The sequence below is a fragment of the Anas platyrhynchos genome, chromosome 5 (assembly GCF_047663525.1).
Source record: "Anas platyrhynchos isolate ZD024472 breed Pekin duck chromosome 5, IASCAAS_PekinDuck_T2T, whole genome shotgun sequence".
NCBI classification, from domain to species: Eukaryota; Metazoa; Chordata; class Aves; order Anseriformes; family Anatidae; genus Anas; species Anas platyrhynchos.
Genome location: NC_092591.1, coordinates 44,538,003 through 44,562,213, shown reverse-complemented (window position 1 = coordinate 44,562,213; position 24,211 = coordinate 44,538,003).

The following is a 24,211-nucleotide window of genomic DNA, read 5'->3' as shown; positions in this document are numbered from 1 at the left end:
GCTACAACAGCAGTACTACTACAGCACAGTAGGTACAGCGTGTATCTCTCCCAACATAAACACAGCATATTCATACAGAACAACAAATTTTCATCCCAGCAAATTAAAGCTCTCATCTGTTTTTCTTTTTGACCAGGGAGAGAATATTTTCCTACTTTCTCTCATGCTATGAGAGCAGGTAGGAAAATGCACTTGTATTCCTGTGCCACTGAAGACAGACGGGACATATCCATTAGGCATGGATGGATTGCTTATTAATACAGTTCTCCAAGGCCTGTGTGTGGGGAAAGGATTTATAGAAATTCAGTGGCCAGCATCTTAAACCAGGACACCCAAAGTAAGAGAGCTGTGGTTATATTTACCTGCTTATTTGTGAGATTTTTTGCAAGCCTGTAAGCAAGTCTACAGCTCCAGAAAGGTGACTAAGCAGTCTTGCCCCAGAGCAGAGGCAGGAAGAGACCTTCTCGTGCATGGAAGAAAGCCACCATACAGTTCCTAAGCATTGCCCCTGACCCACGCATCAGGGGAAGGGCTCTTCCCCAGCACACAGGGAAGGAACAGGCAGCAGAGGATCCTGCCATAAGGGACCAGGGGCACCAGGGGAGTTTGTGTCACCACTCAGGTGCAGAATGCTGTGCCTGAATTGCTACCTCCGTCTCTCAGATACACACCTGCACAGACTTAATCTTTTATCTTTGTCTTTTATCTGATGGGATGAATCTAGGCTGAAATTGTGTTTTGGGTTTTGCATTGAGTCTAGCAAAGCTTGCAGCTTCTGAGAAGTCAAGATGAGCAGAGAGACTTAATCTATACCAATATGATTCATACACGTACATACAGCTATGATACATTATGTTGACATAAAATGTCCACATTTAGCTATTCCATTTATAAGGAAAATTAAATCTCTTTCAAGCAAAAATATCTACAAGCTTCTTCACAAAAAGATTATGACAATTAAAAATGATAGACTGAATTTCAGTAGCATTACCGAAAGTGATCATATATTTTTTCTTTCCTTACTCTCTTCTTTCTCAGATAATGTTCTTATTACCAGAGTTTCTTTTCATCAGAGTAGACATGAAGGAAGCACTATGAATAAACAGAAGGGAATTTGGATGTCAGGACACACTTTACCCCAGGCTTTTAGCATGCAATATAGTTTGCTAGAAGGCAGCTTTGATGCCACTGTTCTTTCCCCAAAGACATCCCTCATTACCGAATGCTACATGTTGCCCTGTTGGTCTGGAAGAAACATTTCATTAACTACAATATCACTATAGATTGCATCTAGTTGCCATAGAAACTTTAGAGAAGAAGCTTGGGTTTAACCCTTGGAATGGACTGAATTTTTCATCCTTATAGCATTATAACTTAAAAAGATACCATGGCTTTTATTGGCCTTTATCTTTCAGCATAAAAAACTGACAGCTGCTGATAATTCATACAGACTTGATGGCTGTGAAATATTTTTACAATATCTGCTACTTAACTGGGACACTGCAGCGAGCGACAAAATTGCTGTTGACTTCGCTGCAGCTGTGATTTCCACCTCATCCATTCGAAGTCAAAGGCTACTGTAAAACCCGCATAGAAAACTCCTTTTAATGCTATGTTCTGGTGGAAGAGAGAACGAGACAGCAAATGTGGGTGCTGGTGCTTTGCCACAACTCCTCTCTGTCTCGATTTGTTTGCCAAATGGACATAGACACTGTATACTTCTGAGCTGGTTAGAGATCCTCAGGTAGAAAATGACTCCTTATGGATCCTTGTTTGGTTTCTTCATGCATTAGAGGATGTCTAAGAGATTTTTTTTTCTTTTGCTATAGCAAAAAGAAAAAAAAAAAAAAAACAAAAACACAACACTTCAACCCAAGAGCATAGACTAATTCATCCATCAGGTTCTGCCTCCCTAGACAGGAGTATTACTACTAAAATAGTATTTTCTGTTCACTGAGACTCCTTCCTAGTATGCAAGGAAAGCCCAAACTCCAAAGCATTTTCACACTGAAGTAATGCTCTGCTGTGCTCCAGATCACACCACTTCATCTGTTAGCTAAACAGCTCACTCAGTGAGGAAGCACCAGCTCCCTCAGGAACTGGAGCCATAATTCCATACCTGTCTGCACTTTGGGCTTGACCAACAGAGCATTTTTGCTTTACTGGTTTCACTTCTGTAAAACAAAAAAGCTGTGAATTATGGCACTTACCCATAAGGGTAAATTGTGCAGTGTATGCTATTATCACTCAATAAAGAGTTCTTTCTACCTTGCCAGGCTCCATAAAAATGTGAAAAGCTTAGTCTCCAGAAGGTCTTAAGTTCTCCATCTCCCTTTCTCTTGTGTTCTCTTTTCCTCATTTATTAGGAATACATCAACATCAACAAATGATAGTCTAAGGTTACAGTAGTGGAAAGGTCTGGCTTCGTCCCCTGCCAACATTCTTTGCAGGGTGGCTTCTGCACACTAGCACCTTTGTTCTTTTTGCTACAAGCTCTTTTCAGTTTGCAAAACTCAGCCTCTAGTTACAGCTGGTTTTGTTCCGAAAGAAAAACTGGAGGGGGATGAGTGTGGGGGAGTAATGGTGCACCCGCTCAGTTTTGTGACTATTCCATGGCAGGGCTGTGGTGGGGCTTATATTTAACTTGGTAACAGAGGTTTTGTTATTAAGATCTTCTTAACTACATTGCACAGCCCTTACTCATGCTGGTGGACCAAGTAGTGTCACTGAAGTCAATGAGGCTGTGGTGCTTTATTATTTCAAATCACATAATGATCACTGTAATAGGAATGATCATAATGAAACACTTTCATTGGAAAGTCAATGGGTCTATTTGTGCAAATGTTCACAAGCATGAATGAGAATTGCACGACTTTGCCCAATACATACTATTTTCTGAGAAGTTCAGTATCTTTTCTTGATAAAATCACCATGAATAATACTGTCTCACATGTGCAAACTACACAATGAACCTGCTTCTGCTTGGAATATCTAATCTGTCTCAGTGGCATTGCTCCAGAGGAATGTATTTAACTCTTTGGAGCCACCATTAAATTAGGAAAAAAAAATAATAAAAAAAAAGAGGCTTTAGGTGATTGACTAGGAACAATTTGAAAAGGGATTCTCTGTCCTTAAGAAGCACTGAATTTAAATAGCACTCTTTCATTTGAATTGTCTCATACCCAAAATAGTGCCCTAAAACGGTGCACCTATGGAAATTCACATGAAAGAAATAGGACTCAGTATAATAATTCCTATTAGAGGACATCTATATGACTTGAAATAATGAGGTTCCACAGTGAAAACTATCCAGTGAATAAAAAACTCATTAATGAGTAGTCTCATCTTCTATTAGCATTCCGCATTTTGAAATAGGAAGACAGCCTGCTACCCAGTTATACATTCAAACTGAGAATGACAAACACCAGTAAAACCAGTAAGAACAGGAATTCTGCAGGGAACTATCCTGTCAAAGATAAACCCAGCAGCACACACAGGTAAAGGGTTTAATTTTGCTCAGCCAGGAAATCTGTAAACACAGAGCTGCTTATCAAACACCCTGTTCTTGCACCAGACCTAGGCAGATTCTTAGGTTACAACAGACAGGCACCGTGTTTTTCTGACAGCATTTGCCATTACACATTGGGTAATTCAACACTACATTTCCTTTGTCCTCTTCTACTGGCAGCAAAGGTTCATTCACATCTTTCATTTGCTCCTAAATTGAGAAAACTTGAATAGGAACTCATAATCACTAAAAGGAAAGACAAATGATTGCAACAGACTTTATACCTTATGCAACAGCCATCTGAGGGGACTGAGGCTGCTTTGCACCTGGTCTAGGTGGAACAGGCCCTCCCATACCAGCAAAAGGGATCTCCTCTTCTGCTGGAATGTGAGATACAAGACAGGCAGTAGCTTTATTTGCTGTGAAAGAATGGTAGCACCAGTCTTTACAGAAAAGCACAGCATAATTTCTCTTCTCTGACTGCAGGTAGTCCATGTAAAGACGTTGGAACAGCTCAAGGAAACCACGTTGCTTTTTTCACAGAATGATCTTTGCTTGGCTGCTGTGTGTCCAAGTTACTCTGGACGTGTCTGTCCAGTCATCCTGGATGTAAGAGGAAGGGTTTGGCTATCTTTCTGGGTGGCTTGTATTCTGGTTGGAGTGGATGAAAACTGAACATGCTCAATCTGACACTAAATGTGTGCACAGTGAGCATGACACAACCAGAATGGGTATTCCTGTGGATATTCTTGTGGGTATTCTGGACAGGAGCATGGGAACTCAGCATTTTGGAAAGACACAGGTTCTGTAGTGTAAAACTTTGAATATCTGAAGAAAAAAGGGTGAAAACAGTGTAATTAATGGTCAATAGATACCACAGATAATCAGCTCAGTATTTGTTGATGCTGACTGATTTGAATACAAAAGTGTTCTTTGAAGCGATGAAAGTCTGACCCTTTATCCTGCTGTGACATCCCGGCGGAACAGGGCAGTGAGGACAAGCACTGCTGTGACCTCTCCCATGCTCATCCATCCCTGCAAAGGGACTGACCAGCCGTGAGAGAGCAGTCTCACAACCAGGCATCTGTAAGTATTGGTATCCAATACTGCTCCCTCTGGTTCAGGGACTCTCCAATTAGTCTGTGACTTGAGTCTCTCAGAGGAAAATCGCTGTATAAGCATTCAGATTCTCAAGAACTGTCATATTCATAATCAGATTAATCTGTCCTTGTGCTTTCAAGATGCAGCAGAAACATCTAAGAGAAAAGCTGATCTTAAAATTCCCTAAATCCTCACACTCACTAGGAGGTACGTTTAATACAGGTCAGGATTTATGTTTTTCTAAATGTATTGTCTGCAACAATTCTAAAACTTCGTGTACTTAAATCATCCAATGGCTGCATTTCCATGGCAATTCTACCTGCAAACATCCTGCCACAGAGACCAGATGTCAATTCAACATCAGAAGGAATATCTCTGAGCCTCAAAAGAGCAAATAGTTCTTGTACAAAAAAGGAAGAACATCTGTCTAAACAATCTTATAAAAACACTACAGTATTTGAGAAAAATAACCAAAAAGCATGTAGCAACAGTTATTGCATTTACAGAGTCTCAGTAAAGAATATTATAGGCTATTAAATTCAAGGTACTACTGTGTGGCTTTGTGTATTATTTTGTTTTTTTAAACCTGTACCTTTGAACATGCTCTCAGGCATCTTCCCACAGAGACAATGCTCATATCTATTAAAACTTGGTACTCCAAATAGCTATCGAACAAAATCAAGCTATTTTTGAAAATCACTGGTTTCCACTACTATTTTCCTTCAGGATAAGATGATTTTTATGTGCATTTAACTAAATTTTACTAAATTGATAGTTACCACTAAGATGTGACAGAAAAGCGTGTATATGAATGATGATTTAATCTAATTTAACTGCAGTTTAAATATACTACTGATATCAGACAGTGCAGTTCAATATCTGTTTTAAATGGCTGGAATCCTGACTTGCATAGACATACAGGTATGTGCTGTGTGACAGAAGGTGCTCAAATCTGTGCTGCGAGTTGCCTTACAAAATGCAGTTAGGCTGAACCTGGCCTGCTCGCTGAGGTGTGGGAGTGAGAGTGCACAAATGAGAACTACCTATGCAGACTGCTTTAAAACTAAAATCACATTAGTGATGTTAAATCAAGTTTGCGAGATTTTTCCACTCAAGATATCCCTAAGTACAGAACAGATGTTTTCGTCTCACCTCAGTCTCTCCAACTCAGACTCTGACAGCACCCACTGCAAGTCTCTCAAAAAAGAATGCTAAGGAACTGGCAACAAACACTAAGGCATATAAATTCCTGAAAAACAGGAGTTATTGCTCATTTTCTTAGAAACTGAAAAATGAACAGTCAAAACTGAATCCTGTTCTATGTGCCCTTTGTTAACTTTTATTATTGACCAATTTGCACAGCACAGACACCCAACTGTTGTTTGTAAACAAATGGTTAAAGGATTAGGAACATACAGCAGTCACCCTGCCAGCCTTATTGACGAAGTCTCAAACAGGCGAGCCCTTGTAGAGGGATTTAAGCAAATAGAAAGCATTATTTATCTATAGATACTGAGACATGAGTTAATCATACTTGCTGAATTGTAAACAGTACTGTATACAAGAAATACCTAAGGGCTTAATTGCTAAAGGCAAATTAGATTCAACCTTGTAAGGCATAACTTTTAGACATCTGGCTGCCTAGTGAGTCCTGGTCCTGAGCCCACAGTTTCATATGTTTCACAGAGAGAAATAGATGCTTCAGAATGGCATTCACAGACACTGGTTGACAGACCAGGGAACAGCCTAGCCTTCACAGCAAGAAATACAAGCACAAGGGCTGGAGCTTGAGTGCTCATGGATTGTGCTGCTGCCTTCTAGACTGCCATAAACATTCACAGTTACATCCTCTTCTAGACAGCAATGCCCGTGTCACATGACTCCTGTCTTGCAAAACTAGGCATAAAACCACTCAGAGTGTGGCAGGCCCCCAGCACTCCAAACCTGGCTGAGCTTCAGTGAGCAGTTAGTAATTCAGAGCAGTGAGGGCAAGGGCAAGAGCTCTCCCTTGCTTTTCCCTCTTCCTTCCACCACACACTATACACGTCAAGCTCTGCTGAAACAGTAGATTGAGGAGGGAACAGAAAGCAGAGGGGAAAAGAAAAAAATATATATATTCTGAGAAAGCAGGAGTAGCTTCCAGCTATGTTTTTGTACAGCTGCTACCAACGCTACCTCCTTCCTTCTCAAAGCCTTCCCTGGCCATTTAGCACTGCCACTGCCTGCTGCTAGAGGAGATTGAATGAAACAGTCTGGATAAAACAGTTAAATATTCATTAGAGCAAAGAGCTTAAAGAAAAATATAATATTCTCAGTAAGAACACATCCAGGGAAGACCTGGGCTGCAGCCTTTGCTCCAGTAGGGATACCAGTACTGCTTCATAGCAGAGCAGTGTTCAAAGCAAAGTTCAGCAGGTCTTCCTTGGACTACACGCATACAGACACTTGACAACCACTCCATGCTTCTTCACAAGCTAGAAGAATCCATCAGAAATGAACAGATTCACCTACAGTCTGACGTTTACCAGCATGCTAAAACATTGCATTGAAACCCTGTCAGAAACGAGCAACAGCCATGGGCAGTTGGTTCACTTCAGTGAGCACAGCCCATCTCTACTGCTCCTTCAGGCTGACATGTCGTGACAGCGATTCTTCTCCAAACACCTCCTCTCTCCTTGTCCTTGCCCTGAGCAGTGCACCTTCTGTCAGATAACTAGTGGGTGGCAATCCTATTCCAGCTGCTGGCTGGCAGGACCCTGCACGAGAGCTCGGTGAGCCCCTGCAAGTGCTCATCAGATGGGTGACCACTTGTCTGGGGGAATGGTAGAGAGGCCTCTTGGTTTCTCTTTCTTTACAATTAGGCTGAAATTACCCAGTAAAACATCTATAAGAGTGCATCTTGTTTCACGGGAGGCAGAGATTTATGCCCAGCATTACACTTTGTTCCACGCTTCTCCCTTCGTTGCAGGGTGAGCAGCAGCGACCGGCCATTGCCAATGCTGTTAAACGATGGCATTTCCTGTTCTGGTTAGCACTATAGTTAAAGTTTTAAATTATCCCCCAGCTGAATGTTTTCCTGGTTTAATTGCCAGGCTTTGGAAAGAGGCCTAGCACCCAGGCCCTGACAGGAGTACAGCTATGCAATATCCAGCTGGCTGCTGTCCCAAAGCAGTTAGAGCAGCCACTAACTGGAGAGAGAGAGATTTACACCCCTGTGGACTCAAATACTTGTAGCTCCTCTTGCAGAGATCTGCCTTCCCTGCTACTGTAACCCACACTTCCCAAGTGACTGCAGAACAACTTGCTGGGGTTTCGCATTGTGGTGACCCTGGCGGCCTTGCCAAGCCTTGGGAGAGCTGGATGGGCAGCTGGCTGCTGCGTCAGCCTCTGAATGCTGCTGGAGGGCTGGACGATGCTGAGATCTGCCCTGCGTGCAGCCTTGCTCCATGCTGGCCGAAAAGCCTTTGCTGCTGAGTTTCTTCATGAGGATGGGTGGTAGAGAGCTACGGTTTCTGATTTCTTTGGCTTAAACAAAGCATTTCCACTATTACTAATGCATGGGATTTACTCGTTAGTTAATCTACATCCAGAAAAAAAAAAAAAAAAAAAAAAAGAAGATTTCACTTCTTATTAACATCAATGTGATGGCTAATGTGCACTCATTCAGTTTGATTATGATGATGGTATAAAGCCCCTGTTATTCTTTTCATATTGTCCTTTTATAGGCACAGGGCTCTATTCTATCCCCATCTCATTTGATTACTACTATTTACTCCTAAGCTGAATTTGAAGTAATTATTAGCTTCACTCTTATTTTCAACAAATGCTCAGCAATTCAGTCTCTCTTCTGGATTGTTTTACCTCTCTAGGGTTAGAAGGGGTGACAGAGAGAATCAATCATTCAGATGAAAAGGCAGAATATTTCTCTATAGCACATACAGAGCTGTTGTGCCAACATTACCAGTGTCCTGCCTGGCTGTTTCCACACCGCCCCATTGCCCTGTGCCCCTGTGCTTTCCTGGGGAGTTCCAGGGAGCTACAGGCAATCCAGAGCAGCAAAATCTCCTGTACAATCTATGCTGAGTACAGATTTTAGGAGTAAGACTTGAATCCTATAGATGTAAACCTGCTCATGACTGCTGCATTGCCTCTGCAAGGCAACAACAGCAATCTTTCAGCTATGGTGATGGCTGCAATTGCTCTAGGGGCAAGCTCCATAATTTTCCTGGTACTTGCACAGTCTGTGCTCATTTTCCAGAGCTGGCTTTACCACTAAAAGCTGCTCAGTCTCTGTCATAGTGATAGGGCAAGAAGACTTAATGTCAAGTGACTTAAGCCAGAAGTGATTCTGGATTGCGTGTTGGTATTTAAGACTTGGGACTGAGACCAGAGCCTAACAGTACACCTGTTGTTCATTCACACAGCAAGACCATTTGCTCAGGCCAGGATGCCTTTTCTCTAATGGGCAAGGAAGTCCCTCAGCCCTCAGAGGTCCAGAGGCTTATTAACAGAGTCTGACCTTCCTCTTCAAAGGCTGTATGAGTGGAAAAGTACAGGGGTGTCAGTGCCAAGCTCCTCAGTTTGCTTGGGAAACAGCTGTAGCAGTTTAAGAAAGAAATATGTCACAGCTGCTCCCAGCAGTAAATTCCTGCTGCTTCAATGTGATGAGAAGCAGAATATGAAAGCATGAAAACCATCACTATATTGCACAACCAAGCTAAGCCATTACCAGTACAGTCTAATCTGTTTGCACTGAAAGAGGTTAGGAGCACTAACGCAATAAACCCATCCTGCTCTTCAGCTCAAAGCCAGGACTGTTAGCTGAGATTTCAAGCACCCACAACCACTCTGATGTAGCTGCAGTCATTACAGCATGCCCTGAAGATTTGGAAACAGAAGCTGGTCCCTGGGCTTGGGTTTCTCTTTTAACCATGTGTTGGTCAGGCTGTGTTTTTTAAAAGGTGACCAGGATGGATGAGAGGGTTTAAAAGGCTCGCTATGCCACAGCCCTAATCCCAGGCCTAGAGACAGAGCCTCTTAGGTTTCCCACAATAACGTCTTTGAAAGGCCCTTGTCCAGGTGATTAACTAGCATAAAAAAATAAAATATGTCACAAGTGAAGGTTAGGATTTTAAAAGAAACAGGATGGGTTTAGGCAGTCAAATTGTATTGAATTTCACATCTCAGGCTCTACTGAGCTAATTCTCTAACCTCCAGGCAAGGCATGTACATGACAGCTACCTGCTGCTTGCTCAACAAGTTTTCCTTTATGAAAAGGGATGCCCAGAGATTTCTTCAAAGAATGACGAGTGTGAATAAAATAAGGGAGATCTTGTCCACCTCAAGTTGCCCTAATGGTGTAAGAGACCTCTGGTGAGCCTTGCCAAAGAGAATGGTGAGCAAGATTACATGGAGAAACAAGGTGCCCTAGAGGAACACTGACAGATGGGAACTCCATGTTTTGGAGACAGAGCAGAAGCAAGAGGGAGGAGAGTGGCTGGCTATTCGCGCACTACTGATTTTGCAAAGCAACTTACTGGCTTTTCTGTAGGCCACATTGTTGCAGGCTGCTACCCTGACCCTTGGGGTGCAGGGTATGTCAATGAAATGCCACTGCAAATTATGTTCTTGTCGACTCCCAAGAACATTGCATTCTTAAAGCTGGAGCTGGCAGGGTTGATGTGCTGATACTGTGGGGGAGGGTAGGAGCAGTGTCCAGAAGGGAAAGGTTTCCAGGCACTATTTCCAGGAAAGCCTGAAAGACTGTAAGAATAGAAAGCAAAACAAAGTGCACCAATAAAGGAAAGCTCTAGGCAATGTATGCCCAGAGATGGACCTCCAATTCTGAAAAAAACAAGCTTTTTGCAGCACTGAAGGAAGATGGACCTCTGCACACACTTCATTTTATCCCCTGGGTCATCTCTCAGATGAATGTCAATAGATAAAACAACATTCGTGTGCATGAAGGAGAAATTTGGATTCTGCCTTGGAACATTCTCCTTCAGCTGTGGTGCAAAGGATTATGCTAGGTGGCAACATAACTGCAGTGCAGTATATAAATCCCTAGAGAAAACAAAAACCTCAGGACCCAATCCTAGTCACTTTTCCAGAGAACCTCTATCACCATTTTCTCAGCTCACTGTTCCTCGCCAATATTTAAGAGTGAAGAGCATATTCTACCTTTTGCATGTGTGCATTTAAAATGTGCACAGAGGGAATATGTCTTATATGCTCGTATTTCCTTATTGTCACAGCATACAGCAGTGGGTCTGATAAAGTGTACCTTGAATTATTTAGGGTGTATCAGGAACATAAGGGGAAGACAGAAGATAAAGCCAAGAGAGAGAACAATGCCTGAGGAAGCAGAGTGACCAAAGTCTGAATGCACATAGAAAAAACATTCTGGAAAAATTAAGAATATAGAGCTTTGGAAAGGGATAACACAGAAGAAATGGGGTTGTATAACTGAAGAAGGGGAACAGCAAGCCTTTTCTGATTGTGTTTGGCTTTCATGGAGAGCACTGAGCAAAGATGTACAGTCAGGGGGATCATGTGCTTGTCCCAGCTAAACAGGGTGACTAAGTACAACTAGTATGCTCAGTAAGAACAAATGCAACTAACTACACCGAGAAGTTAGGAGACGTAGCAGCATATCAGGCAGCAACTAAAAGACTGTTAACCTCATCCTCGCACAAGGCAAAGCACGCAATATATGAGCCCCTACGAAAGGGAAGCAGCTGAGCAGTATGTAGCGCAATACAGACTGCGATGTTGTGCGATAAGAAAGCCCAAGCACGCAGGATATACACAACTTGTGGGGAATGTCTGTGATGTGATAAAACATTTGGCAGCTGTGTGCACCACTAAAAAAAGAAGTTTCTCTTGTTTCTATTACAGCCTGTGCTGTTAATGCATTCCTTTGCTGATAGTGGGACTGAAACAATTCATTAAGGATGAAATGGACATTTTCTGTGGATCGCATTTGCTGCTCATCACTTTTGTTACATATTTAATTCTTGTAATTTCTGAGCTACATTTCCAAACTTCTGGAATTCTAGAAAGGCAGAATTCCCAGACCCTGAGTTATATAGTGACATTCATTCCCTCATGGGGAAAATGTCTAATACTTATTATTCTTTCCCTTGCCTGCTGTAAACAGAAGAAGAATAGAAAAAGAAAAATAGGCATGTAAAGGATTGTTCTGAGAGGCAATCTGGATTAGAGTTTTGGCTTTACCTTCTTCATCTTTGCCCTTAACCAAAAGACAAGCTTTAATCTAGGAGATAGTTTTAAGGAAATTAAGAAAAGTCTCTCTGGCTCTACATCATTACGTACATTCTTTCATTAAACATACATTCATTGTTATTTTAAAGTATGAGTTTAAATCAGAATATAAATATTTGTATAAATACTATAATTATTTTTTTAATAATGATAATAAATGTAAGTCTTACCTACTTGGTGGTATCTAAGAGTGTTGTCTCTAGGAAAACAGTCTTGGTTTTGGTTCACAAATCACTTCACATGTATACAACAAGCTACACCTGATCCAAGTTAATAAAATAATGTGTATATATATATCGCACAACTGTGCACAATTGTAGACGATTTAAAAAGTGCTTATGCTACACATTTATAATCTTTAGCCAAAACACATTTGTGAGTGTTTCTCCTGAATCAAAATATGTTAACATAAAAAAATATTTTTCTATTGCTTTTATTATTATTTATAGCAGAGAAGAACATGGTGTTTCCCTGTTCAGCTTTCTCAGATGTTAAACTGTTGACAATTATGTTCCTGCAATGAATGCAGAGTCTGCCAGCGTTGATGCTGACTTCACTGTGGGCAGAATAACATGTTCCAGCCTGCTTCCATGAAAGGCAGGAGGGAAAACTCCCCTAACTTTTCATAGCACAGGATGAAGATGCTTAATGATGATCCACATTCAGTAGGTGTTATTCAGATCACTGTTTAGAAGTCTCGTAAAGTTTGAAATGGGCTGATTTGATTGCCTTTAATCAATTCATTAACATGGCTTCCAATCAAAAACATGTGCTCATCTAAGAAATGGTTAATGTGATATCCTGAAGGATGCCAGCTTTTTCTAATGATCTACTGATAATTAACAATGAAAATACAGTACTTTAAAAATCACCTGATGCAGACCGCTCATAGAGAATATAATGTGTATCAGCTTTCTGGTTTAGATCTTCTAATGACAACACATCAAGGATTTTTATTATTATTTTATATATGTATATATTTATATATATATATTTTTTTTTTTTCCTAAATGCTGATGCAAGTACTAAGTCCTGCTACTGGGTCAGTGTTTGAAGAACTGGTATGTCAAACTGTGAAAAAGCTTTAACTGAGAAAATAATAGACACAGGGTACTTGGATCCCCTTCATACTATTTGAGTGAATTCCAGCCTTTCTACACAAGTGATGGCAGCCAATAATTGAAGCTGGAAAGCTGCTAGGAAATTTAAGTGAAATTACTACAGGCAACACCTCTAAAAGCACAAATATTACAGTCACTCGTGGAATTTAACCAATCCTCTATCTGTTATCAACACTTATTCCTGTTGATATGACAACACAACGGTTGTATTAATATAAAGAAATCATAAGTAGAAGCTTGGCATTGCCCACACCCAGTAACATGACCTGTGATTCAGAGGATGATTTTATTGCTTGTTTAGCAAAGGAGACATCAAAGGTATTTTTATTGATAAAATTGAAGATGGTAGGGAAATGGAAGTAAGCAACCATGCTAGAGAACTACTCTCCCAATCATACGCTGGTTTCTAGATCATGGAAAAAAAAAAAAAAAAAAAAAAAAAAGTAATAATAAAAATTAAAAAGTAAGTAATTTGCTCATAGTTGATTTGCTAATTAAGAGCAGATATATTAAGTAATCATAGCAAACAACCTAAAGAAATAAGAGATAAGAAGGCAACAATAATAAAAACATGTATTTACAGTAGGGCATCTGTGAGTCTAGGTAAACTGTGCAGTATCAGCTATTTAGAGTAATTCATGATAAAGTAAAGAAAGCATCAATCCAATTAAAAAAAGAAAATCTCAGTTTTCCTCACTGGCTGTCAACATACTGGTCACCAGCTGGTATATCTGTACAGACAGGCCAGTAGAAGCAGGTACTGAAGAAATCTTTAAAGTGAAGTAGCTGTTTTGTAGTGTTTTGCTCATTGTATGGCCCTGTAAGTACAATCCAGTTTTTGTTTTTGTAGAGTGAGCTCCTCACTATCTTCAAGAGTTTGTTACCCATCTAGTATATAAAGTGCTGCTATAAATAAACACAGAAAAGCGATATTAATCCTCATTCATTCCTAAAATCTCAGTTTATGCAAATTTTTAATGAACTTAATAGGGCTTTCCCCTAGGCAAAGGCTGAAGGCACAGAGAGATCATAAATCTGCTCAACATCAAGTTATTATTCTTCAATTTTAAATCAGTGCCTTTTCACCTGCAGAATTTGGATAGAAAAATGTGCTTGACAGGCCAAAGACATGGGCTGTGAAGCTCCCATACAATTTCCTGGGGTTCAGCTGTCTGCAGCTAAAGCCTGCTTCCTCACAACACCCCAGGTCGCAGCAGGGCCCACGAGCTGAAGTTGCAGCACTACTGTGAAACCTGGCAATTATGTCTCCTCCTGCACTGTCTTACATCTCAGCTGCTGCTGCTGCAGCTGCACAAACAGATTCCTAGGTTTTACCTTCAGGCCTGTTCCCTGGCGCTAATGGAAAGCGTTCCTCTCTTTGCCATCATTCATCTCTGTCCTCTCTATGGAGAGGAGACTTTCAAGTCCACAGGCCTGCCACGCTTTGGAGGTTGAAAGATAGTGTCTGCAGGAATGTGGTATTTCGGTGTAACCACTAGCCGGTGTGTTAGCAGTCTTACTGCTCCAACAGCAATTTTCAGGAGGAAAAAAGGAGAAAGCCTTTGTCGGGCTCCTTCCACAAGCTGCACCTAAAATAGAAATGATTCTCATTGTACTTCCTTGTATCACCTCTCACTTACTTCAAAGTTGGCTCTACTCTTTTCCCCATGTTTTTTGACATTACTGAATTCCTGGGGTATTCACTAAGGTCTCTGTTTTTTAATGTGTGCACAATAGCTTTCACTTTGGAAGCCATGCCTACCTGCATTTTCACAAGTCTTTGAGTTCCCTCTGAGTTGCTTCACCAGTGATTCCCACTCTTGGTCCCGTGTCACAGCCTCCTCTGGCAGAACAGAGCAAAATAAGGGTCCCCTAGGAGTCTCAGATCTGAGCATCCATCACTGAGGATAGCAACTCCTAGGCAGAGAAGAGCTCCACAGAAGGGAAACATCGTTCTTGCAGACCTCCCAAGCTGGTGGTTTTGCACAATATACTGCAGAACATTTCCATTTGCTGATGGCCAGGTGCAAGTTTGGGTGAATTGATGAGCATGCTGTCCTTCCTACACAGCAAACAGCTGGAAATAGTCTTGTTCTTTGCCTGTATGTTTCCACTGGTATTTAAAAGAAACATGAGAATGAGGTCTCGAGGTATGACTGATAGAAACAGCAACTAAAGAAAACAGAGATAATGAAGATAAACTTAGCCAGACCAGGGAGGGTTGCTCATATTATCTTTAATGCAGAAGCCTAGAGACATGAGAAAGCATTGCATTGCCTCCTTCCTCTCTCCGTTTGTTCTTGGTTTGTTATTTTTCCTGACTGCTGCTGCTGCATCAAAGCACTTACACAGAAAAGGGCCTGGCATGACATGCCAGGAACAAGATTGTGCTCAGTCATGAGGCTTTGATCTTGAAGACTGTTCAGCTGCGTAGAGTGCACAAAGGTGCAGGGTTGGTACAAACTAAAAGAGGCAAAAAAATCCGGTGGTAAGTTTTGCCTGCTGACTGAGGAGTTAGTGCAGGCCAGTAATAAACGCTGCGTGTGCAGTTTTTCATTGCTGATGCAGTTTTAAAACACTGAGCATATGCAAAGGAAGTCCCAGCATGGTGGTAAATTGCTGCATCCAGATTTTTTTTAATCATTCTGTATATTTTTAGAGATGTACAAGAAATGAAATCTTCAACCAGAAGGAAGTGTGAAAAGAACTTTCTATGCAATATGAAGCCATCAATGTTTGCAAACCTGATATATAGGGAGAAATGTATAGATAGGTAGAGCAAACTGCCCCTGTTTTTTCAGGTCTCTCCATGTGTATTAATATCGAAATCACCCCTAGAAAATTCTCTGTTCTGGTCTTTACTTATGCTTTTAGTGTCATGCTTTTTCAATATTTCTTTGTCCTCTTGATTTACAACCACAGGGATGAAAACCAAGCAAACACCATTTCTTTGTTTTCTAGAACTCCGTGTTTTGTTCCATTATAATAACCAGCCTGACAGACTTTTATAGAGATTAAAAAAGGAGATACAGAATGTGCTGTGAACTGTGAACTTCTCTAAGGATAAGTGATGTCACTGTGAAATAAACAAGCACAAGTCCCACAGGGAGATACAGCGTATTTAGGGAATACTGCAACCTCCCAGAGATTACTTCCAGTAGCACTCATGTGATGCTATCTGTGAATCAAAGCTGGTATATATATATATATATATATATATGTTTTTTTTCATTCCTTTTTCAATCTGATCAAAGATGGCCAGAACCTCAACAGGTGTTTTTAAGCCATCATCAATAAACTAAACAAATGTCAGTGTGCATCTCAGCTGCACGTTTTTGTCAGAAGCAGATGCTTACGGAGAACAACATAGGCTAAGCATACTGCCTGCGAAACTTGGCCCAGCACCCTTGGCTGCATAAACGTCTGTATAAATATCTTAACACTCAGGCTAAGATTTTAAATGGGAACGCATCATTCTACCTTTGCATAGGGTAACCTCCACCTTTCCAGTTACAGCAATATAGTGGCACTTTTTTCTGGATTAAAAACATTTTTCATGTTTGAAAAAAAAAACCTGAGAATAGCTGATAGAAGTGACAGTGTGTTAATGTCTACATCTGATGAATACAAATGTAGGGAGAATTGCTTGTTGCTGAAATACATTAGATCATAGCAGCAGCAAAATGTAGCAGTGAGATGCCACCATCATCATTTCAACGTCTGTTCCATATAATTGCAGAGTGACTGCAAGCTAGCAGGGAAAGCTATCTGTCTTTGGGATTCTTGTAAATGACATGCTATTTAAAATAAAACATCGAGACTATGAGAAACATTCAGAGGCTTTTCAGCATCTATTGAATTGTGTACAGTCTTCGTGAAACATCATAAATGCAGTTCTCAGAGGAAGTAAATGGTTGTCTGAAGACACATTCCTACCACTGCCATTAACACAACTCATCAGCTAACAAGAGCGTACTCATCTGTCTAGACACAGATGATATTAGAAAAGTAATCAGCATAGATCATATTCATGTCCCAGTCCTACAGGAGCTTTGTGTGGTTTGATTCTGTACCTGCCCTGGCCCACAGTACTGAGCACAACCATCCTCTCCCACTGATGGCATTACTTATCTAAGCTCTGCATGATCAGTGGAGCTCCTGCTGTCTGCACCTGATGAAGTATTGGTCTGGTGCAGATAAATACAGAGCTCATTGCAGAACCAGAGCCTTAAAATGTCAAAGAAACAGCTTCTTGTCTTTCCTTCTCCCCTGATACTACAGAGAATGTTTAAAGATTAGCTTAGATTAAACACCTAGCATTTTGACAGGTAAAGAAAAAGGACATGATTTTCACCCAAACTGTTAAGACAGTCCAGAATACAGAAGCACAAAGATTTAATATTCTTTTCAAAGAATGAACACTTTGTTCGTTATAGGCATTATAATAACTCTGTACTTGAAATCCATTTTTATGTTTAATTTATATCTTCAGTTCTGCTAAACTCTGCATTTGGAAATTACTTAAGAATCCCAAACTCCCATTGCACCTTCATGAAAACAGGTATGTCTTTTGGTTTGTTAATCTGACACTTTTTCTGCCCTTTGTCATGTCTTATTCTCATGTAAATATGATTTCTATTTAATGATATTTGGGAAAGCATGAATACAGTTCTGGCCAGTTTTCTTAGCTTTGTTATGTGAGGGATATCATCAATACAAAGCACGATTGTCCAGTCTTGCAGACTTAATGTAGCAGAGTCACAAGAAGAAACAGTCCACGTCTCGTCTTGAAATTGAAGCCTTAATATTGTCAGTAGGGCACTATCTTAGTTTTTATCAAATGCACACTAGAGAAACAACAAAGACTCAGACATTAATTCAAATTTATTGAGGAACTCTGAGTTTGGCTTTATAAGTGCTAGCTCACACTGAGGACATGACCCTTGGAAGATTTATAAGCAAAAACCTAAGGGTACATAACTAGTTTCATGTAGCTAGGAAGTTGAATGAAAACTTAAATTTATTTTGCTTAAATGAGAGCAATAATTGCCTTGGGATCTGTTTGAGACACTGTAGAGGTTTCGGGATACCCAGGCAGTGAAATACCAATGAGAAAGGCTGGTAAGAAATATGTTCATCCTATTACAGCTTAGAGAAATGCATTATACTATGTCTGTACTACTTCAAGCATTGTGCCAGATATATGAAAATGTAATAATGGCTCTAGTGATTGTTTGTTTCAGTAATAGCTTTGTATGATAGCAGATTGAGGTGAATTCTAATGCTATCTAGATCTAAAATATGAGTAGTTCACAAATAGTGCATATTTTTTCTGTTGCAGAAGTCTTATGTTGTCCATGAATATATATATATATCAGTCAGAGTACATTTCATAACAGTCTTCTGTCGAATTTGGTTTGAAAGGTCCAAGTACCATATTATTTATTTGGTATTTATGTCTACTTCATTTTTTCTTTGGTAGGGCTCACCATTTTTTTCCCCAGAAGTTATTTCTGTAGTAATCCAGGAAGTAAAAGATATATAGTTGGAAGGGTTATACTCACTTAAATTACGTAGCTTGTAAATTATCATGGCATAATACTACTTCCATAATAAGATTGGAGGGAACAGCAAAAGCAGATGATATTGACACCTACATTTTTAACATCTGCAGGGTGAATATTCAAGTGAGTTATTGGAGGAAATTATTTAAACACATAGCTAACAGAAATTTCTAAACAATTTATGCATGTTTATTTCAAGTGTGGCAAAATAACCGTATAGCTTAAAAAGATCATAGTGCTCAGGGTGATTTTGTGCCTACTGAGTCACTGCGAAAGAAAGAACAGAAAATGTTTGAAAAATGGCAGAGAAGCTCCTCAGCAAAGTTCTTCATGCACACAGCTGTTGCCAGATAACTGTATTTTGTTCACAATTGAGATTCAGAGACAAGGGTAGAAGAGATGTCCTAAGAGAAAAATGTTAAGAGACAAACATAAAACAGAAGACAAAAAAATATATATTATAGATGAATAAACAATTCCAAACTAAATTAAAATGCTACACAACTTTGTCTTTGAGACAATTCTACTCAATGCTATTCAAAAACACTGTTGCTACTTTATCAACATCACAGCACCCTACCCAGAAGGAGGTAAACCAAGGTATCTTGTCCCATATGAATGTCTGAGATCTGGGAGCAGTACTAATAAAAAATGAAAATAGAGATTCTGCCCTCAGTATTTCTGTTATCATATGAACCTGTCAGAGTGACACTGCAAAATGTCTCTGCTCGTACAGAGAAGAAAAACTGTGACCCAGAATATTCCTTAAGCTTCATCACCAGTACATGGTCAAGAGGTCACCTCACAGCTCCAGTTAAGACACACGTAAAATGCAAGTGCTATTGGTGCTATTGCTCTTTTAGGATGTTTTCATATCTCCATTCAGAACAAAGTGCTGGAGCTCTTGTGAGAACAGACGTTTAAAGAAATTAAGCTTTTATGCCACAGACAGTTCCACATTCTGATGACAAGTGAACTCTACCCATTCTTACTGTCGCTGTTCCTAACCTTCCGTTTTTGGGAAGTCATTCTTTTAACATCCCCATATACAACCCCAGAAAGAGCCTCCAGATTCAAAGTTACTATATGCCACGGATTTGCCTCCACTTGCATTTAAGAGTCTAGGCAACCATGTCTATACTCATCATTTAATGCTGGAATCACCAGAATCATCATAACTCAAGTCACAAGGATTTCTCCAACAAAAGGAAGGAAAGAAAGAAGGGAGGAAGGGAGGGAAGATAGGTTCCAGGCTGCCAGATTTTGTGTACAAAAGAAAACTATAACTGGCACATAAGGCAAAAGCAGACTGCAGAAAACATCTTGAACTGAACTTGACAGTTAGCACTGAGTCTGCCCCAAACAACATTGATCTCATCATGAGACACACAAAGCTTCTTCACTAAGATGTGGTTCAATGTCAGTGCAAGCTGCACAAAGAATCCTGTAAGTTATTTAGTAGATCACAAAGATGGGCAGTGCTGCATTCACCCTCTCATCAGACATTAGATTTTCAAATTTCAGCCAAGCACCCCAGATGAAAATAGCTCCATTATCAACCTTTTGTTTCAAAGCAGAAATCAGAACATTCACAGGTAAAGGATCTCTGCCCCCTTTTTGCAATGGTGCTAGCATCCAGAGGTTTGTCACCTTTAGAGATTTAAAATAAGCATAAGCAACAAGGTCAGGCAGGGCTGGACTACCAAAGCTCCTCTCCTCATTTGCTTCCCTAAGACTAGTGCAGGCATCCCAGATTCAGGCATTACACACGGTCCTGCTGTGCTCCTGCTTTGAGTCACAGTGTCCAGGAGGACATTGCAGGGCTGCATCATTAAGGCAGCAGCCAGTTCTCTGCTAACAAGAAAGCTCAGCCAGTGGTCCCAGTACCACCACAGTAACCTCAGAGGCACTGGCACATGCACAGCCCACTAACTGGCACTGCAGTGGGGAGCATCTGCTAACTCCCTCCCTTTGCCTATGGCATGCTGGGCTTTCCAGCTTCCACATGGGCTTCCAAAGTTTTCTGACACCTCAAGATAGATGAAGTGAGAAAAGTGGAAATGTGAGACAGAGAAAAATGACAGAGGAAAATGAAGGCTGATACAAGCTGAGAGATAAAAGATGCCTCAAAGTTGATCCTGCAGCTTTCCTGTAAGCCAATAGAATCTTCTTTTCTCCAGTGCTGCTGCCTCATCTCAGTTCCTAGAGCTGCTTTGAAATGATAAATCACACCATCAATCCAAAATAACAACATACAACAAAGCTGGACATTGTCTGTTGCAAACAACAACCACTTCATTGTAAAGATCACACATGACTCAGGAAGACTTTTTGTAACTCTAGTTCCACTGAACCTGTGCCTACTTGCACATCTGAATTGCTACATGTTTTTATACATATGCATCTCACATATTTATTAAACATTCAGAACATTTATGTACAAGGTCATACTCATCTCTATTTATCAGCCCCTATAGCACAACCCCTCCACTGCCCACAACCTAAGAGGGGAACATACTGAATGTGGAAAATAGGCCAGAGAAGAATAGATATAAAATAAAGGCAGGGACAAAATCAGAAAAGCAGTGAATGAAATACAATTAGGAAGAAACATCCATGGCAACAACAGTGTATTTCTAAAAATAGGTTATTAGCAAAAAGAAGACCAAGAAAAGAATTGGTTTCCTACACAGAGGAAGCCATCAGTAGAATATCTGAAAAAGGTCAAAGTATCTAATCCCTTCAGTTGCATTCAGTTTGCTAGCACCAGTAGAACCAGCAACTCATGGTTTAATATTTCTGCCTAGAAGAGAAAAAAAGGACATTAGAGTAGAAGACATTTCCATTTCACCTGGCCACACTGTTTTCGTCACAGAGTACTTAAAGAAGGAGGTGAAATACATGTAAGGTCAAGAGCATTAAGAGTTAATTAACTGTTTTCCTTGGAGCTCATGGACAGCAAGTGATGAGGTTCGAGAAAAGGAAAACAGAGCAGTATCATGCTCTTATCTAAAAGAGGTGAATGGATAAGCTAGGAAATTTCAGACCACCTTCTGTAATTTTAATTCATGGGGAAAAAACAGCAGCAGCAGAGTTTTGTAGCTCATATGTGTAGAAATATAGGTCAGAAATGGTTAATAGAGAGAGAGAATGGATTTTATTAAGCTAACTGATGTAACTAAGAAAAAAATCAGAGAAGGCTTCTGGAGTGAAAACACTTTTATTGGAAAAACTGTGAACTAAATAAACAAGCTACATCTAAGAACTTAGAAGAAAAAAGGGAGGGTGGGGGGGGATGAGTAAAAGCTAATAATGGATTTGCCAAGAACAAGTCATGTCAAACTATTGTAATTTCCTTCTCTGACAAAGAAACAGACATTGCAGATAGAAAGGAAGAAGTGCACGTCATATATCTTGACTTATTAAGGCTTTTGACACTCTCTCGCACGACATTGTCACAAACAGACTGGGGAAATATAGTCTAGATTAAACTTTTCAATGATGTGTGCAAAACTAGCTGGAAACAAACTACATACTCAAAAACATCAGAATCTCACTGCCAAAATGAAAGATAGAGAGATTGGGAGTGAGATCTGCAACAATCTGCAGGTGGCTGCCTGGGTCTGCTCCTACTGAGTATTTTCATCAGCAGCCTGAAGGAGGGAAAGTAAAGTATATTTGTTACACCTGCAGACAACAGACTGCTAACAGGGCATAAACAATTTGAGGTACCGAGGAGTTAAGTTAAACAGACCCAGACCACAACCTATCCACCTTGCCAACAAGGCTTACTCAGCACACTAAAAATGCCAGCGCCTTCACAGTCACCCTGTCCTTGGGCTTAGCAGACCATCTGTGCAAAGGGAGGGAACAATAGAACATTTTTTTTTAAGATTAGATTAGATTTGTATATTCTAGGTTACGTTAGGTTCTGAGAAACCTGTAAAACATATTGGGAGTGTTGCAGAAGGTGGGGAAGCAGTAGCTAGGTGTTGGGTAGCCACTGGTCTGTGGGAAGACAGACATGAACCAGACTGAGTTCAGCTGGAGAGGGCCCAGACCAGGAGGTTACAAGGGGAAGAAGGTAAGACAGCATGGTGGGAGACCAGACACAGGTGCAGGCAGCAAATCACTACATTTGTGGCAAATCACAACATCAAGTACTGTTTCCTAGAAGTGGGTGGATGGGTGTGACGAGATTGATAAGCCACAAAGTTCACATACCTCAGACTCATGCTGGCTGCCTCTATACAGAAGACATACTGGGCGAACATCACATCATGTCTGGATGCACATTGCTGTGTGCATGTTGGCAAATTGTCCCTCCTGATCCATCCATGAGCACTAGCACTAGCCTGTCGTCAGCCTGCATGGTCTGGGGGCACTTGTGGAAACCCTCATGGACAAGTCTGTCATGGGTCCCCCATGGTTCAATGAAGGCCCTGATTTTGGCTCCTGCCAATCAAAGGGGGAAGTCAGGGGGACTTAGAGAGAAGAGAGTCCCCACAATGGCATTACGATCTTCATGAGTCTGCAGTGGCCAAAAAAATCCCTGCTATGTAAAAAATACAACAGCTTTCTTCTCTCTTCTGTCTGCGTTAATCATCCTTTACAAAGCTACAGAAACACAGGCTCCACAGGTGTTTTTCCAGCTCTTTGTTTTTCCAGCAGACGGGTGGGCTGGGGTCAGTAGGACCCATGGCCAGGCAGGGCAGGGCTGTGGGGAGCTGGAGCCTGGGCCTGCTGCAGCCTCTCTGGGCTGATGTGGGGGCCTGAGTCTGGGAAGGGTGGGGGAAGCCTTCAGGCAGTCCCTACAGTCCCGTTCTTCTCTCTGGAATGGCCTGTGGGTCTCCAGAGAGAGACATCTTCATAAAATAAAATAAAAAAATCTGTAATGTTTGAAATGGCTCCATGATTTGAAATTATGAGAAGCTTGTGCCCAAGAATGATTCACACTGCATTATGTGGAGAGTCGTGGAAGTCCTGCTGGTGGATAAGATACACATGTAACTCCTGGGTCTTCAGGCATAGCTTCATTGTACATCCAAACTCCTGCTTGCAAACAATACATCAGGTAAAAATAGCAAGACAACTGCCCTCCCCCCAGTTACTAACCTGAAACTTTTCCTCCTCTTGTTAATGTTTTAAATGATCCAATGGAAATGTTGCTGCTGTCTAATTGACCAAACTCTGTCTTTATTGGCACCACTCATGAAGACTGATGACGTGGAGAGCTATTGCAAAAAGCCACTGACAATGTACATACCGATATCCTAATAACTGGCATTAGCTTCTAAAATCACATGCTACGCACAGTAAAAATTATCAGTGCAGAAATTATTATTGTAGCTAAGAGGCAATCCCTGAAAAACACTATTCATTTTAATAGCAAATTACTGGGTAAGTTTCAAACCTGAAGGAGGAACAGTTGTAGTTCACACCATTCCTGTATAAAGTGACACGGATTTATAAGATGTGAAATACTGTGTCCTATACAGGCCAAGTACAATTTATGTTTGCTCAGCTCTTGGCCAAGGAAAAATTATGTTTAGTTGTATTCTGCCAGGGAAAACCACAGCAAAGAAACAGGAGTGGACAAAATAAAATTAACAAACAAACAAAATCAAAAACTA